The sequence below is a fragment of the Ambystoma mexicanum genome, chromosome 6q, assembly GCF_040938575.1.
Source record: "Ambystoma mexicanum isolate Mex_15411 chromosome 6q, UKY_AmexF1_1, whole genome shotgun sequence".
NCBI classification, from domain to species: Eukaryota; Metazoa; Chordata; class Amphibia; order Caudata; family Ambystomatidae; genus Ambystoma; species Ambystoma mexicanum.
In genome coordinates this window covers 148,635,682-148,655,366 of record NC_090937.1, presented here as the reverse complement: position 1 = coordinate 148,655,366, position 19,685 = coordinate 148,635,682, and the positions used below count along the sequence as shown (strand labels likewise).

Here is a 19,685-nt window from a genome sequence, read left to right as displayed (position 1 = left end):
TGGCAGTGAGGTTGCAAGCTTTGCATGCATCTTTCTCTGATGTGACGCTGCCCATTCAGAGCCATGAATACGCTTGGGGTTTGCATTGTTGGGTGTTCGATTCCTTTGCATAGCCTGTCTTTCGACACACCCACGTAATTCCTTGTTCTTCCTCATTCTGCAAGGGGAATAAAGAATGTGCATGTTCTGCCACCTATTTATTTCCTTGCATAGTCCCGTCCCACACTTTGAAAAGATGTGACGGACCTGCGCAGAGTCACCACAATGTCCCGAAAGAGCAAACAAAGTCGGAACCATGAATTGACGAAAGGAGTTTTGCGTGCTGAAAAGTGCACAGTCACTTTTCAGCATGCAATACATTCTGTAAATCAGGCCCATAATATGTTACTAACAATATTTAGAATTAAAGGTTTGTGGATCACTTTCTATTCATTCTATGCTCAAACAGAATCAATTATACTTCTGTGTATTCTGTGAATGGGGTCTAAACATCTTTGTTCTAAATGCTGTCTCTGCTGAAAATTAGCCTCTAATCTACTGATCTTTGATATCAGTGTATAGCTGATCAGCAAGGTTCTTTGTGCCAACACAGCCTTATTTGTGACAGCATTTTTCAGTCTTTCTACTTTTGTGGGAGTCGGTATGTCAGGCTGTAGATCACAGCTTCCCCCGTGTCGGGACCCCTCATGGTTGAAGTCCGTGACGGGGGGGAACAGTGTTTGACGCCACAGCAGCTTGGTCCCAACAGCTGCTGCCCATGAGGAATCATCTTGCCATGCCCCCCTTGGGATAAAGAACTTATCAAGACACCACATTGGTGAAGTCCGCAGCGGCGAAATGCTGCAGTGTTTCCAACAGCTGCTGCCCGTGAAGAATCTCTGGGAATGAATACCTTGTTAGGACCGCGCATGGGTGAAGCCTGCACGGGGAAAGAGTGGTATTTTTGGTGTTGCAGAAGTGTGGTCCCAACAGCTGCTGTCCATGAGGAATCATCGTGCAATCTCCCCCTGGGGATGAAGACCTTGTCCGGATCCCGCACAGGTGAGGCCGTGGTGGGGAAAGGGTGCTCTGTTTGGCACCGCAGCAGTGTGGACCCAAGAGCAGCTGCTCGTGAGGAATCCTCTTGCCACGCCCCCTGTGAATAACAACCTTGACAGGACCCTGCACGGGTGAAGCCTGCAGCAGTGAAACGGTGCAGTTTTTGGCATCGCAAGAGTACAGCGCAGAAGGTGTGCCAGTGTTGAGGACTATACCCCGACTATGCCTGTCTTGTATGGTGCCAGTCCATTGGGCGTCATTCAAGGCAGGTGATTCTGGACTTTTCAATGTATCTAGCGGACTTTGTCGACTTTTTCTGCCGGTCTTTGAGATTATTAGATACTGTGAGCAGGCGGCGAAGGGGGGGTTAGACTACGGATGCCCCTTAAATCAGTCAGATGTTACATGCTCCCATGAGACATATTTCTACAAAAAATAATATTTATCTCTAAGAAATTAATTACTAGTGAAACCACGCCTTTGTGAGATATATATCTATTCCAGGACTAATTCAGTGGAACTTTTTAGAAAAACGCATGCCTCAAGGTTTTTTAATGGTTGAATCTCTGCAACGTTGTGCTGTTTTGTCCAGTTGATCTGCCTGTTTCTTTTTTACAATGTCCAAAAGGAAGGCTGTTTCATTTGTCTCCATAGAGACATATAAAAATAAAAGATGGCAACAATTTAATAATAGAAATAAGGGGATTACTGGATGGCATGGATCGCCCTTATGGTAACACAACTCAGGCAGAGTGTTTAAGCGCGACCACCAGGGGTGCTGCAGCTAACCGTGTGGCAGATGCAGATTACAAACTCATTCTGGCCTCATCTGATTACCCTCTTCTTTTAGATCAAAACAAAGGTGCTCTGATGCCACCTTTGGGATCCTGCAATGACTTACACAAGGACCCCTTGCTCTCTTTGAAGTAGATAAGTGACCGGGGCAAGAGGGAGGGAAACATTATGAATTACCCATTAACACAAGCGGCGGGTGGTGAATACGGTTAATAAATGTATTGAAGTATATACATCAACTGGCCCTGAGGATTCTGCTGAAAGAATTCTGGGGACAACATCTGTATCCGCCCCTGAGGAGAGGGAGCATGGAACCCACCTGGAGGAGGTAACTGTTATTGGCCCCCTTATTTCACTTTCCAATCGATGTTCACCCCTTGACCAAGTGGGTGCTCCAAATATAGATCTGTAAAAGGTGTCAGCAAACCTGTCCAGGAGGAAAATTGTTTAAAAAAGAAATAAAGGCTCATAGCCCAGGCAGACCAGGTGCAATGGCAGAATCAAGTCTGCTGTAGACAGAGGCAATTCTATTCCTGATTTGGTTGTGCATGATAAGCCATCTAGTTACCCATTACAGCTGCAGGGATTAAATGGCAATGCCCTTTGTGATGACATGACAAATCGTATTACAAGCAAAATCGGGAAGTGTTTGCGGGAACTGATCTGCGAAATTGAGATGCTTAAAGTGAGCGTTGCCACCCTGACCCCTACAGTGAAGTATTTATGCACCTACAGTCCACAAGATCCTGTTCAAATTACAAGGTCAGAGAATGTTCTCTCAAGGGAAGGAGGCAGGAATATAGAATGTATTTTTCCCTAGGGAAACGAGGATATTCTACCAGGAGGGGGAGGCTTGAAGACGGGTTGTGTAGGCACTGACCCAGGTGGTATATCCATGGGTCATCACCCAGTCAGTGTACCTTGCTCACTCGTAGGTCCTATCAACATTTCAGCGTCATCCCTACTCCCTAGAGCCCCCCCCCAGATCCCAAGGTTTAATGTACCGAGATTGAGTCCAGGTAACTTGGAAGGCCTGGACTCTTTACAGAATAAATGTGCCCATTGGATTAGTCATGTCATATTAAGAGCTGTCTGTCCATAATTAAAGAGGACATTGTGAATTGCAAATGGATCCAAATGTTTAACATCCACTACAAATGCGTCCAAGTCTTTCTGTGTTCCTGGGATCTGGTGGATGGGATTTTAGCCATTGATTTTCGCACATTTCCATCTATGGGGTCAATATAATGATCAGATCATATGCACCAGGACAGTATGAAGCTAGGGGGAAGCATAGAATTAGGGCAGGTTAATAAATCTAAAGTGCAGCAAGCCAATCACGCAGCAAGTCTTCATATGGATCCAATTCTGGTAATTGAGGACATTATGTTGGATGGAGGCCTGGAGGAAATACACTGACTGGGGCAGGACCTACCAATGACTGCAAAGTTTCCTTTTAAGATGCTCTTGTGGTAAATAGTAAAGCACTCAGATGATCCGGGGTGGATCGTTTCAGTAAGAGGTTTAAATCGGATTTTCCTCCAGGAGACTTGGGCCAGAGAGGTGGCAGAATTGCAGGGGCATCGATCCTTTCAGAACCCTGCCAGAAAAGGGGAAACAAAGCACTTACTCGCCTGCCTTAAAGCAGGATCTGCTGTGAACAAGGTACTTCTTTGTCAACGTATAAAAGCTGGTTATAGAGAAGTAGAACGTGCATTTTAGTCTAAAGTGGCACCATTTAACACAGACTTTTGAAGATGGCTACACTGAATCTTACTGGAACATGGTCTTGGGGGGAGGAGGTAAACAGAGATGTGTTTCTTCATTGTTGTAGTACCGTGAATGCCTGGTGGGAAAATTTCTCGGGTCTATACGGTGGCCCTATAAGACACGCAGATGCCTCACCTCATGTAGATAGCTTAGCATCTTATGAGCCCCTGACGGTGGGGGACTTTTAGCTTAGTGCGCAGGATGTAAGTAGCGCCTTGGGAACAGAGAAGAGTGGTAAGGCATCATGTCCAGATGGGATCCATACATATCTGTACAAAGATGAACCGTGTGTATGTGGGCCTGTTGTATGTAAATTGTTCAACACACTTATTAAGCTTAATGTAGTCCCTGTCTCCTGGCAACATGCCTTGTTAGTTCCAATATATAAGAAAGGAGGCCGGTATTCATCAGTCAACTACAGGCCTATCTCGCATTTGCCATCTTGGGTTGAGAAGAACAGCACCACCTGCGTTCTGTAATCCAGGCACTGTACAGCATTAACAAAGCAATAGGACGACATGGTCTGGCTGGTGAAGTAATTCATGTTCTTGATGTTCTCAAGGGTGTTAGGCAAGGCTGTGTTTTCGTCCACTTATTATTTTATGTTTACATGGATGAGATGATTGTTTCTTTGATGCAGGAGTGTTTGGACTCTCCTCAAATGGGTGTGGACAAGTACCCCCCCCCTGCTATTCTATGCTGACGACGCAGTACTTCCAGGAACTATACCATGGGGTCTGAAAAATAATCTGGATGTTTTTCTAAGAAAATGTGGAGAACTTAATCTAAAACTGAAAACTGAAAAGACCAAGATTTTGGTATTCAGGCACCGGTTTACTAAGCGTTGTAAACTTGACATAGTTGTGGCTGGAATAAATTTAGAACAGGTTCCACTATATGATTGGAATTGGATTGCATGAGAATGGTCTGTAGACTGACCAATTAGATGCGGCATGGACTAATCAAGGGAAGTACAGTGGAGTGCAAAGAACTTGCAATGCGAGACATGGCAGAGGTGCTATCTCTCCAACCCTAGAATTGTATTGCAAACAAGCAGTCCCGGCAAGTCTCTACGGTGCAGAACTGTGGGGTTATGGAAATAAAGCATGTCTAGAAAGGGTCTAGAACAAGCATCTGAAGCAACTCCTCCAGGTCCCTTTAGGCTTCTGAATGTATTGTTACACCTGAAGCTCGAAGTGTGTCCAATTGGAGTACAGGTTTCCCTAATCCCAGGATTATACTGGGTTAGATTGTGGAACACAGATCGGTTGGGAATACTGCAATGCTCTGAAACATTTAAAGAGCTTACTTGGGGCAAATCCACGCCATGGGTGGCACATGTGAAAAAGTATTGTACAACCTGAACAAAGCAGGCTTTTGGGAGGACCAGAGACTGCTGTCAGGGTGGCTATAAATAGGCTTAAGAAAAAACACATGTTTTGGCCAGGATGAAAATGGATGAATCAGCCAACATGTTGAAATGTGGTCCAGATTATCATAAATGCAAAGTGACTCTGGCCAAGAGGACTACTTTGGCTATATTAGCTCTTCTTATGCAAGAGCATTTTTGTTCGTTTTATGTTGGGGACTTTACAGATCGTCACATTCACAAATCTCTGGGTCCCTGAGGGGACTAGAGTGTGACATGTGAACAACTTTGAGAGTCCAGTATCTGAAAGCTTTGCTCAGCAGGGAGGCTATTCGTACCATCCTGGAAGCGTTCGAATGTTGTAAAAGCACTGTCAATCACAATGTGTGCATCGGGCACGGATGCGTATAGATTGTATTCTCTGAATTGTCCAAAGAGTTACCTTCCTGTTTTCATGTTTGTTTACAAACGATTATTGGGATGTTAGCATACTCTCCCTATTTGTATGTATGTGCTTTTTATTCTTTTTTTTCCGTTTTAAATCATAACCTTTTATACTTTGTAAATGTGTGATGAACTTTATGGCTTTTTAACTGCCGAATAAATTCTGATGCAATCAGTAATTCATCACAGACAGAGATACATTGTACAGTCATATTTTTTATTCAATGTAAATTGCATGCAGGGGAACACTGATGTTTGCACTCCCGTGCTGTTAGGTCCCCTGCGTGAAATTCTCCTCATTCACAAGGTGGAAGGGACACAGAAACAGTAAAATGAGGCAAACTCACTTTTACACTCTAATTTTCCTCTTTGACATTTGAAAAAGTAAAAATACCTGAAAATTACACTTAGCAGACATACAGAATCCATGGGAATCCATTTCTTTTACACCTGCATGAAAATCCCATGAAGTTGTAAAGTAAATCTCACTGACAAGACAGAGTAGGACAGCATGGTTGAGATCATATCTCCGCTCTGTGCCACTCCTCCATATTGTTATTGTTCAAAAATGGTGCAGAGCAAGAAATGGAGGCCCAAAAGCATTGTGTGTTGCTTTTCCATTTCCACTTCCTGCTCGGCCCAATTTGAAATGAGGGGGTAGGCTCCTGTCAAATGGAAATGTGCACTGCCTACTGTGCAACAGTTCCCTTCTCGAGATCTGTAGCATGTTGAGCACCCTGTTGGAAATGGTTTATTCTTTCCCTGGAAGTGAGGCTGGTTGAGGTGTAACACAACATGTAATGAAACAGGTGAAGTCGACCCCTAAGAGGAAGCATATCTTACATGTTGGAATGTTGATACGGTGCAGCATCTTTTAGTTGTTTTGAGTTCTAAATTAGACAGGAAACATTATCTTCTTTTACCAGATAAGTGAACTTTGTCATGAAGGTTGGGCCTTCTGAAGGAATCAGTTTGATGTATTCCTTGTAAAAGTAGTCCATTAATGAAATGTCTACTTCAATGTTGCCCTGAGTGGACACGACCTACAGACAAGGAGATGTAGGAGATACAGGATTGGCAATACAATGCTATTGTGTATCTTCCACCGTCAGACAATTCCTCATTCATGATGTAATGTTATGCACCTTGTGCACCTTGTGAACTAAGGGTGCAAGTATGCTACCCAAGAACATTGTGAAGAAATACATTCTGCAAATGGGATTTGTCCTGGTTATCTTGTCCCGCTTTGTAGGTATGACGTGAATTGTGTTGTCAAATGGTGAGGAACATTTGTCTCCAATTGATTTTCGTGCTTTGCAGTAAGTGTTCTCAATTCACGGAACCTTGACAAAGATTCAACAGGAGCTAAACCCATTGTTTGTATTCTCTGGGGGCAGGATGCTGACACAGGACAATGTATACAAGAGTTACTGGTTGGTGTAGTTCTGTCTACCATCATTTTCCTTTTAAAATGTTGAATACATACAAACCTGAACTCACAACTGCAGAATATTTACCTTTCCTTCTTCTTACTAGCCAGACATCTGTCTGTCCTTAGAAAACCATAGACCCAACCACTCTTTATTGATCATCTTGACCATCTTTTGGGCCTTGTTCAGTGTTTATTTGTGATGTATCTTGTTAGTGCTTGCCCAAGCTGAAGCCTTTGAGTTTCCGAGCCAAGCTATTTAGAGACCATCTGTGTAGTTCTAGGATCAATGTGTATTAAGTTTGTTCTCCCGTCTGTGCATTGGGAAGAACCAGAATAACACACTAATCACATGTACCTTCAGGATGCATCACCAGAGTACTGAATATTCATGATGGTCTTCACCAACATGGACTCATGAGTGATCTTATGAATAGCGCCATTTGTTCCAGCATGTCCATTTGTCTGACATGGGAAGCTCCCTACAACCATCCATTTTCCCATCTCTTATAGTGAATGATCCATATCCAGCGCCACCTTTAAGGAGAATTTTTGTGAGATTGAAGGAATTGATTGACCATTAGGTATTGAATTCAAATGATTTCTCTTCTGAGGGGACATTTTGTCAAAGCATTATTTGGAATACAGCCTTGAGGATTGACTTGCCTCTGGACAAAATTGTGCAATAGTTTTGGATCAGTGTTGGGAGACTATGGCAACTTTGATCAGGATACTAAAAGATATCTGAGATAAAAGGCTAAGACAAACGTGTCTCTTAAATTGATCTGTATCCCTCTCTTGTGGCATATTAATCTATTTTTTTTGTTGGACATCAGAGACCTGAACGGTTGACTTTGAAAAAAGCATGTTCATTTGGTGTCTGGAAGTGGTGAAGAAGAAAATGATGATAAAATAAATATATTAATAAATACATACATACATACATACATACATACATACATACATACATAAAGATCAAGTGGGAAATTGTAATTACATATTATTGTTACCCATATAATGAATACAGTTGACCATCACCTATTTCATCATCATCCATTTTCATTTCTTTTAGTAGATATTTTAGGCTTGCGTGATCCCATTTGGCTTCTCAATTGCTTGATTTCCAGTGAACTCATTTGAGCATACATGCTCTCTAATGACTGAACCAGAAATTGCTGACCAGCGTGGGTAACGAGTCAAGGACAAAGGCACCCACTTGGTGGAATAAACCATGCTGGATTGGCACATACAGTAACACTGTTCAGAAACATCCGGCAGGTGTCATGGGGTGGAGGGCTGAAGACCATCAGGGGAGATCGACAAACTGGAAATCATCATATGATGTTACAAATGGGAATATACACTAAAGAGGGAATGGAGATTAATGAATGTATTCATTGCTTTGGGGGGACGCCAGATGAGTATGCCAGAAGGCCTAGTAGTAGCTTCTTAAAGTTGTTCAAAGCATCAATTCGGTTTGGTGACCTGTGACCTGTAAAGTTAAGGGGACTGGAGGAGAGTCAGGTTTGAGTGATCAGTCCCATTAGGTGGCGGTTGCTGTTTTTTCTGGCTTGCAAGACAAGAAACAATGCTGCCTCTGTTTTTCATCACCCAAAACTGATTTGTGAGCCTGATTCTTCCTACAGCGGTAATGACGGCAATAATGTACATATATATCGTAGACCAAAGCAAGCAGGCTAAGGATGGTCTAGGCAAGCAAGCAGCTTGCAGTTAGCTGTGGTGAGTAGGCAGTCTGTAGTCCTCAAAATAAGGGGGAAAATGTAGGCCCAAGAGTACATTTATTAACATGATAAATTCATTCTGCAGCCTAATATTGATAGAAAGTGAAATAAAGAAATGGCAAAAAACAAATCTCTGAGGAGCATGAAACCTGTGAGTATTTAGCAGGTCATCTGTCTCCTCTCAGTGTGGGAAATGTCTAATACAAACTGCAGTGGGCAATTACAAAGAAGTAATAGAATGCCCGGCCTCCAATATGCACTGTACATTAGAGCAGAAAGGCAAAGCATTGATCGTTGACTTTAAAACTATTTGAATTAAGAAAGAAAATATATTTGTATATACTGTATTCTTCTAATTTTGAGAAAGAAAACATTCATTTGCTTGTCAAGAAACCTTAGCAGAGTTTATTTGACTGTAAAAACAGATTAACCAACAGGCAAGTACATAAAACCATAACAAAATCCACAATAAAATTATAGAATTTGAGATGTGATAACAAATAGCATAACAAAGTACAAGCTATGGGTGATGGTGAATGAAGTGTGTAATTGTGATGAAATGATTACTGCCCTGTATGAGTAAAAGGATGAGTAGTGGCTAAACTGACCACTCAGCCTTCGTACTACCAAAAAGAGGGATCCCAACCATAAAGCTGAAACCGCACAGTCAAGAGATATACCTCCTTCGCCTCTTGTGGTAATGTGGGTTTAAGGACGGCTATACTCTTAAGAGGCGTGTGGAAGTGATAACATTAGCAACCCAAACATTAATAGTATAACAGCCCATAAGAAATGAACGTCCACTCAAGGAGCTATAAAAATACATACATGTTAATTTAACGCACCAAATGCCATAATAACTGTCTGTAAAACATAAAAAAAACTCACTTTGTGGAAAGAACACAGAATATGCAGCATATAGATGATGCAAGCACTTTGGGGAACTTAGTGGAGGTGAAAGGCAAGAAACTGGAAACAATGGGGGTCATTCCGAGTTGGGCGGTAGCCACGTCCTTTACGGTTCCCGCTAAGGAACCTCGGAATTGGGCGGTAAGGGATTACCAGCACCGGTCTCCTTATCGGTGCCCGGTATCCCTTACCGCCCAACTCGGAATGACCCCAAGGTCACCAAAACAGATATGTCTTTCTTGAAAAAGGTTCAAATGGATGGTTTACAGGGCTGGACTGGGAACCAAAATTGTCCCTGGAATTCTTTTTCAAAGTGGCCCTATATTAAGCTGAAGGAGCTAGCACAGGTCGTGAGCCCACCCCTTCTATGAGGGAATCGTGTAAAGATGTTAAATGCCCCACACAAGTTTCCCCTGCCTACCCAACACACCTTCTTTGAAGTTAACCAGAGCTCTGGCCCTAACTTCCCCGCCCTACCAAGAAATCTATCCCGCTCATACATCCTAGCCTCTCCAGTTCCACCTCCACTGGCACCGCCTTTTCGGGACCCTCTGCTCTGCCCTGCTTTATTATTGCGTTGCCAGAAAAGATGGGAATCAGGAGCCGCCATAAGCTAATAGGTCTCACGTTGAACCAGGTCATGACACCTGTCAGAGCCCTAACTGTTAACTGTTCTGACCCCACAGAGGTCCCGATCCCTTAGCCTTGCCATGCTGTGTCTTATCCGGTACGACACAAGCTGAGACTTTCTTATTAGCTAGCACTGCAGATTAATGTGCAGTGCATTCATCTGCGTTATTCTACTAGAACTGAATAAAGCCCTGGTGGTTAAAAAAGTGGGTTGTCTGTCACAAGTTGCTTGAGACAGGCAGCAGCAAAGGATGACACATCCGAGAGAGAGATGTGTAGGAGAGAGAATTTCAGGTGACAGTACATGGTGGTGGGACTATAGGAAAGGTGAAGCAGTCTACTGGACAGAGGTGTAGTAGTTTAGAGGAATTATGAGAATCACAGAGGCGAGAGGAGTATAAAGAAGAGTAATGGATATGGAACAGTGGTAAATGAGTGAAGCATAGAGACAGATAGTGCATAAAAGTAACAAGGACTTTTAAATAATCTGAAAATCGAAATGGCCACTACTGGAGACTATGAGCCTCATTCCAAGTATGGCGGTCTGGAAATAAGGTTGCCAGTAGCAACGTACTGGCACCCTTTCAGGACTGTCGTACTACGAGAATGCCAGTAGGGCGCGGACCCCCGGTAGGCCTGACCTGGTGGGATATCAGGCCCCTATCAGCATGTCTTTCACTGAAGCACCAGCACCGTTAGCAACAGTGCCAGTGCTTCGTTGTCCCCATTCCCATGGAGCCCTATGGGACTCCATGGGAATGGAGATTTACCGTTCTGCCCCAACTTGTGATGTACCGGTGTCACTGGGATATCAGGTGGCGGAATCAGTGTTACAGGGTTTCGCCAGCAGCACCAGCGAGTTACCATCAACCTTGTAATGAGGCCCAATGTGTTAATGTAGTTATCCCAGGTATTTACTTGGGCAATTCTCGTCTGACTGGTCATTCCGGTAGGTACAGTGTAGAGGAGAGTGGAGGGCAGTCTAGCAAGAAAAGCAATGAATGGAGGGGGTATATGAAGCAGAGATGATATTGATAGTAGGTATAGAGCAGTGTGTATATTAAGGGGGGTGACAGTTGTGGGTGGTATATTAAGAAGATGGAAGTGGAGGGGGTATATGAATATGTTGAAAAGGGGAGAGGGGTGTATATGAAGGTTAGAATGGGGGAGGCTATTTGAAGGAGCCAGCAGAGTGGAGGGGGCTGGCTGAACGACAGAGCAGAGTGGAAGAGTATGGATGAAAGGGAAGGAGCGCTATGGGAACGAAAGAACTATTGGAAAAAAGAGAACAGAGAGAGAAGTACAACATACTGTTGTGTGGAAAAGTAAAGTGGCATAAAAGAGAAAGGGCCTCATTACACGTTGTGCGGTAATGTTGTTGCCGCCGGTATTTTAACGTGTCCGCCTTGGTGGATGGCGGAATTACCGCCCTACTCCAAGGTGAGTGGGGCCGGTAATTCCCCATTCACCAAGGCCCTTCCCCATTCCCATTTTTGCCCCCATAGGGCATAATGGGAATGGGGAAGGTGGTAATTACGGTACCGCAAATTGCGGTACCGTAATTAGCACCGAGGTCCCTTTGCGGCACCCTACTTTAACGGCTGGTAAAACCAGCCGTTAAGGTCGGGTCCCGCAAAGGGAACTCGTAGTAAGGCGGTAAGGGTTTACCGGTACCGGTGCCCTTACCGGTACCGGTAAACCCTTACTGCCTACCGTGTAATGAGGCCCAAAGTGTAGAAAGGTGAAGAGTTTGCGAGAGTACACAGGAGGCCCAACAATGAACGATTTAGAATCAGAAGCACTTGTGAACACTGTGATCCCCTCAAAGAATTTCCCCATGATCACTGGATCTCCTTCTCCTGGGAACAGAAACGTATCTATGCTGGACTGTCACCCACAACGTGTGGCCTAGTGGCGTAGTGCCCCCACTGTCCTACAGACTGATCTTCTGGGACATGGAACCAGGCACTGTCGTCCTGCTTCTGCTATACTTAGTGCTTTGAGTGGGATTAGAAATCGAGGTGGGCTCTCCTTAGGGGGTGTGGCCAAAGAGCACTCGCACCTAGGCCATGTCCCTTAAGGAGAACCCCCCTTGCCTAAGTGGGGAAGGGGGGGCTGGTGATAAAAGGAGTAGAACTGGGGCGCACTGACATCATCACCTTTGATGCACCAAGCCCCTTCTTTTAAACAAAAGAAGGGGCTGGGCATACCAAACGTTTACACCAGTGTCCCGAGCTCGCAAGCAACAGGCAGCCCTTTCATTCAAGGAGCCCTGTGGTGCAACACTTTAACCATGGGCTCCTTGAATGAAAGGTCTACCTGATGCTGATGACTCTGTACTCAGGAGGGGGGGGCGTGGCTTGGTGCCGATGGGAATGGTCACCTAGCTACGGCACTCCTTTCTGGTGGGATACCAATGTCTTAAATTTCCCCTTATTGTACCTCATTTTTGTTTCTTTGGAGTCCTGCTATGTATTGCTGATCTTCCTGAAGTGCGAGGCTCTCTCTGAAGCAGTTCCGTGTTGGGAGCGTCTCCGTGTGTGAACTTCCGGTGGGCTGGGGCTGAAGCTGTGTCATCCCGTATTGAAGGTTGCCGGCGTGTCCTGTCAGCTAGTCGGCTTCTGCAATGTGGGAAGCACGTCTCGCATTAGGATAACAGTTTCCATGACAACACCGTTTTTTATTTTCTTTCTTTTTCTTCATTAAAAAGCCCTGATACTGATGTTGGACCAATTATAACAGGATGTTAACTACTATTTAAGTCTTTTTTGTCAGTCTCTTCCCTTTTTGAAGGATTATTTCCTTGGTTACTGCTTCTGATGGAGAACTGCTACTATTTTTCTTTTTTCTTTTTTTCTTTTTTCTTTGCCTCGTGCCCCACCTCATAAAGTTTCTGCTCCTTCCTTCTAATTTCTTCCCTAAGCCAAATTAGTACTCTGATGCTCAGAGACTATTCCATGGGTGTGCTTTGAATGCTGGTTTTTGTGAAAGGAAAGAAAACCAAAGACAAAGGAATGAGAAAGGTAGGGAATAATACTGAATTCTACTGTTTTTATAATCTCATTTGCGTATTTTGGCTTCTAAAAAGGGACAGACAAAAGAGGCTTCCATGTCGTCCCCTACTAACGTTAAAAGACAAAAAAGGGAATCTTCGACACCCAAAGAAGATAAAGTGGACTCTGTTATTTAGACCATTTTATCAAAAATAAGAGCTCTCAATCGCTTTATGGAGGACACTAATCCCAAATTGCAGCAATTAGACAACAAATGGTCCGTCTTTGAATCTCGGGTGAATGAAATGGAAAGGCGATTTAGTGACGCAGAAGATGTTTCTAATAAAGTCACTAATCTGGAAATCACAATCGCCTCCTTACAACAGCAGGCTGATAATCTTGAAAACAGGAATAGGAGGAACAACCTACGCATTGTTGGCCTTCCGGAAGGAATTGAAAAAGATAATCCTATTGCCTCCTTATATTTGTTTCTACCTCAGATTCTCCACCTACCGGCATCTGTGAAGCTCTATATTCAAAGAGCACATCAAATTGGTCAAATCAATTCTTCTTTAAGCACCATCCACCCACCCAGAACCCTTATAATAGCCCTACTGGATTTCACCCACATTACTCTCATTATGGAAAAAGTCAGGCAAATTAGGCAACTGGTATGGGAAGGAAGGAAAATCCTCATTAGACCAGCGAGAAGGAAAGAACTCCTGGCATTTAGACCAGCCCTCAGTCAGTTAAATGCCAGATATGGCATTATCCATCCAGCCATCCTAAAAGTTACCTTAAATGGGCAGACCTTCCAGAATTTGGAGGAATTAAGACAGTACATCCAGTCTCATAAAAGAAATGGCATGGATACTTCTAACCCCATCACTTGAATTAATTTATTACTTTGTACGTACTACATTTTGAATTTTTACCTCCTCCACCGGAGTAGGCATTGGTGGGCCTTTTCTTTGCCGGCTGTCCTACCCCCATCACATTACTCTATGACATGGATTAGTGTGGCTGGTTTCTGTTAGCCACCGTTCCGTTTTTGGATATGTTTCTCTTTCACCGATCTCCATGCCTTCACTGTTCGTTTCACCCTCTTCCTTATGTTTCGCTCCCTTCATGTTTCCATCCGCTCTGCTGGGTACATCCACATATTATACGGTGACATACTTTACTGTTTTAATGATACTGTATCATTTGGTTTGCTGTTTTTGTAAATGTATACAATTTCACCCTCCAGACCTATGTCTCTTAATATAGTCTCTTGGAATGTTAAAGGATTACATAATCCTATCAAGAGACAAAAAGTGCTATCCCATCTCAGTAGACTAAAGCCCTCAATATAGCCTGCATTCGGGAATCACATCTCTCAGATGAAGAAGCAACAAAACGTAGGCATTACTGGGTGGGTCAGGTATTTTCTAGTGCTGCAAACGGTAAAAAGAACAGCATCATTACACTTATTAACAAGGCCTTTTCATGCAAAGTGTTATCCAGTGAATCTGACAATTTAGGAAGAAGGATTATTGTCAATATATTAGTAGACTCTACGGAACACACAATTCTTAATATCTATGGCTCAACATCTGCAAATCCCACCTTTTGGAGGCAACTCAGGAATCATGTGCTTCAATGTAACCCCCACAATCTGAATGCATCTGGAGATTGTAATCAGGTTGTGGACACCTTCCTGGATAGGAAATCGGATGTGTGGTACATCAATACCACCTCTCATACACAATTTATCAATTTTATATCTGAATTGGGTTTTAGTGTTGCATGGCGTATTACACGCCCTACTGATTCTGAATTCAGCTTTTACTCCACGCCCACAATTCCTTCTCCCGACTTGATTATATTTTCATCCCCAACTCCATGGTTCATCTCCTCCTTGATGCCCAGATAAAATTCATTACGATCTGTGATCATGCCCCAGTATACATTCAAATTGCTTCCCCAACAAACTCTCCCAACTCGAGCAGATGGAGATTTAATACTAATCTATTAAATGATTAATCATTTACACATTTTATCACACAACAACATAATAATTTTTTCTCTGAGAATACGAATCAAGACACATCTATAACTAATAATTGAGACTGCTATAAAGTGGTTCTTAGAGGTCATATTGTTTGCTTTGTTGCCAACAAGAAGAAAAAACTCAAACTAGAATCAGAATGCATTCTCAGACAGCTTAAACCCCCGAAAACCCAATTTTCCCGTTCTAACTCTACCTCTATTCTCAAGGACATGCTGAAGTTAAGATTTCAATATAGCCAAATCATTACGCAATATTCATGTACAAACCTGCTTAAATATAAAGCTAAGATATATCAATTTTCCAAATAAGACTAGTAAATCTTTGGCATAATATCTTAAACTAAGAAAAGAAAAAAAAAACAAGATTGTAGTTATTAAAGATCATTCAGGGAACAGAAAGTTCTCAGATAAGGAAATTGTTCAAGCCTTCAAAAAATGTTATTCCAATGTATATACCTGTGAAGCACCTCCTAATAACAACGCAGTTAATGATTTTCTACATAATATATCCCGTAACTTCTACCCCATCCAGGCATTCTATCACTTAATGCTCCAATTACCCCCCTGAAATACATTTAGCTATTAAACATCTTAAAAAAGGGAAAGCCCCAGGACCGGATGGCTTCCCTATTGATTTTTTATCCCACTTTTCTAATCTATTAGTCCCTAAACTTAACAAACTCTACTTTCATTTCATTTCAGAAAACATGGCCCAGGGCTTATTTCTGGAGGCTATGCCCATCGTATTCGCTAAACCTAATAAAGATCCTGAGCTCCTCCAAAACTATTGTCCCTTTTCCCTTATCAATACTGACTGTAAGATTTATGCCAAGATTTAAGCCAACAGATTCCTCCCTTTTTTACCCGAACTTCTTAAGCAAGATCAAGTTGGATATGTAAATGGTAGTGTGTCCTCCTCCAACATTAGACTTTTTCTAGATATCGTAGACATACTACACAAATCAAATAATCACCATGCTGTAGTTGCTCTCAATGCAGAAAATTCTTTCTGCAGAGTTGAATGGGATTTTATGTTTGAAGCTCTTAAGTGGCATGGGTTTGGTCCCCCTTTTCTTTCGATGATTAATGTCCTCTATTCAAATCCCAAAACTGCAATCCTTGTGAATGGTCAATTGTATTCTTTCTTCCACTTATCTAGAGGGACACGTCAGGGTTGCCCTCTTTCTCTGATTCTCTTTATTTTAGTGTGTGAACCCTTTTTAGAAGCTATGAGACAAAATTATAACATTTTAGGCATTCAATTTGGACGTCAAACTATTAAAACGGCAGCTCATGCTGATGACATACTTTTTATTTTTTTTTAAACCCAGAGTAAAGTGCCCATCATCTCTAGGTTTTCAAAAGCATTGGGCTACAAACTTAATACAGATAAGTTGGAGGTTCTCCCCCTTAACATACTTTGCACACCTCATCATACTCGTACCTTAGGTATGAAATGGTGTCCCCAAAGATTCAAATATTTAGGTATTCATATTTCTGCTTCCAGTAATAGTATTTGTAAACATAACTCAGAAATCCTGTTAGCCAGCGTTAAAGAGCTAGTATCCTCATGTTATTGTTATTGTTATTTTGCACTTATATAGCGCCTTATATACCATTGGTATGGTCTGAAGGCGCTGGTAGGTTGAACGCCCTTGGGAACCGAAGTTCAAGTCAGTAGAGAGAGTGGGGAGGGTCAAACGGCGCGTGTGCGCACCGGGTATGTGTGCAGCTGGTGCGTTATTCGTGAAATAGCTGCTTCTTAGCGGTAGGTGTGGTGGTTGATGTCAGGGGTATGTGTTAGTTCTGGCAGGATTTATCCAGACCGACTGTGGCTGCGTTAGGCCTGAGGAGAACGCCTGGCTGGGGGGTGTGTAACCAGCGGTGTTTACTTAGAGTGATGGGGAGTGAGCGAGAAGTGTTGGTATGAGAACAGTTATACCGAATGGTGTCATAGTATCTCTGTGTTCTATTTGAGTGGTGATGTAGAGGAGAGAGTAAGCGTGGGGTGTGATATGGTGGGTTTACATGCTCTTCCAAACGTTCCCTGCATTCCAGACCATACTGGAACCAGCTACACTTCTAAATACACATAGGCTGTTTGATACGCTTCTAAATGCAACTTTTCTCAGAGAGGCTATAGGGCACAACTTCTAGATGTCACTTTCTCAGAGAGGCTATTGGGCACAACTTCTAAACGCAGCTTTTCTCAGAAAGGCTATTGGCACAACTTCTAAATACACATAGGCTATTGGGTACACTTCTTATTGCAACTTTTCTCAGAGAGGCTATAGGGCACAACTTCTAGATGTCACTTTCTCAGAGAGGCTATTGGGCACAACTTCTAAACGCAGCTTTTCTCAGAAAGGCTATTGGCACAACTTCTAAATACACATAGGCTATTGGGTACACTTCTTATTGCAACTTTTCTCAGAGAGGCTATTGGGTACACTTCTAAATACATAGAGGCTATTGGGCACAACTTCTAAAAGCAACTTTTTTTCAGAGAGGCTATTGGGCACAACTTCTAAATGCAACTTTCTCAGAGGCTATTGGGCACAACTTCTAAATACACAGGCTATTGGGTACACTTCTAGATGCAACGTTTCTCAGAGAGGCTATTGGGCACAACTTCTAAATACGCATACGTTATTGGGTACACTTCTTAATGCAATTTTTCTCAGAGAGGCTATTGGGTACACTTCTAAATGCAACTTTTCTCAGTGGTAGGTGAGAGGCTATTGGGCACAACTTCTAAATACATAGAGGCTATTGGGCGCAACTTCTATATACACATAGGCTATTGGGTAAACTTCTAAAAGCAACATTTCTCAGAGAGGCTATTGGGCACAACTTCTAAATGCAACTTTCTCAGAGAGGCCATTGGGCACAACTTCTAAATGCAACTTTCTCAGAGAGGCTATTGGGCACAACTTCTAAATACACATAGGCAATTGGGTACACTTCTCAATGCAGCTTTTCTTAGAGTCACATTTCTATCTAGATGCTGCGCAAGCTAGGTTCATAATTCTAATTGTGGTGCATGCTAGGAATCACATATGCTAACAATCACATTTCTGAAATGCCATCTAGGTGCGGTTTTGCTGACAATTACATTTCTGTCTAGATTTGGCGCAGACTAAACTTGAGATTCATCTAAGTGTGGCATATGCTAACAATCATTATTTCTACCTAGATGCGATGCGGGCTAAGGTTGAGAGTACCATCTAAGTGCAGTGTTAGATTTGGTGCAGGCTAATCTTTGTGGTTCTCTCGGGGTGTGGTACTGGTTAACATTATACTGCAGGCCATTGAAAGGTAAATTAGAGTGGCAGGAGCTTTCTGGAGTAGAGTAATTGCTCTACTCCCCACCCATGCCAGCACTTACAGTTTTGTTGGTGTCTGGTGGCTTCATTGGCTTCCCCTGCTGACACCTGCAGACACTCTCTGGAGCCGCCCTAGTGGGAGCTGCCCTTAGCCGCAGGGGCTGCCGGGCAGAGGGCTGCCCTGGGAGGGCTGGTTATGAGATGAGGGGCAGCCAATCACTGTCCGTGGGCGGGATGGGAGGCGGGTTGGAGGGGGAGAGACCAGGAAGTAGTGGCTGGGGCTCGTAGGGAATGCAGACACTTTTTCAAGTGTTTTTGGCCCAAAAATGGGCGCCGCGCATCGCTGCTCCACTCACCTGCCTCCATAATGGGAAATGGAGCTGGTGGGAGCATGCGAGCGTTGGGCCCCGATGCTGCACGCTAGGCAGCCAATCACTGTCCGTGGGCGGGATGGGAGGCGGGTTGGAGGGGGAGAGACCAGGAAATGGTGGCTGGGGCTCGTAGGGAATGCAGACACTTTTTCAAGTGTTTTTGGCCCAAAAATGGGCGCCGCGCATCGCTGCTCCACTCACCTGCCTCCATAATGGGAAATGGAGCTGGTGGCAGCATGCGAGCGTTGGGCCCCGATGCTGCACGCTAGGCAGCCAATCACTGCCCGTGGGCGGGATGGGAGGCGGGTTGGAGGGGGAGAGACCAGGAAATGGTGGCTGGGGCTCGTAGGGAATGCAGACACTTTTTCAAGTGTTTTTGGCCCAAAAATGGGCGCCGCGCATCGCTGCTCCACTCACCTGCCTCCATAATGGGAAAATGTGATGATTTCCCCATTATACTTTATCGTCTCTATATGTTACCAATTCCCCTTTCATCTTTCTTTTTTAAATCAATTGATACCTGCCTAATTAAATTCTTATGGGGGGGGAAGAAACACAATTTCTCTCAGTAAATTAAAGAAATCCTGCCCTCAAGGTGGTGTTGGTATCCCTGACTTCAAAAAATATCACATGGCTTTTGTTATCTAGCAAAAGCAGTGGTGGTTTACTCATGATGATTCATCCTGTTTACCTAAGTGGGTATGCCTGGAAAGAGCTATGGCTTCTCCAATTTCTCTTGCAGATCTTTACCTTATTAAAGGGAAGAATACATGTACTATATACTCCTGTATTCGCCTATCTGCACTGTTTCTCAGAC

The 19,685-nt window shown here is 43.4% G+C and overlaps 1 protein-coding gene across 1 annotated transcript in view; it reads left to right on the top strand.

The window, feature by feature from the left end:
• The window catches only part of CCSER1 (coiled-coil serine rich protein 1), a 2,886,772-nt gene that overhangs the window by 478,725 nt on the left and 2,388,362 nt on the right, over positions 1-19,685 (top strand). The window lies entirely within an intron of this gene.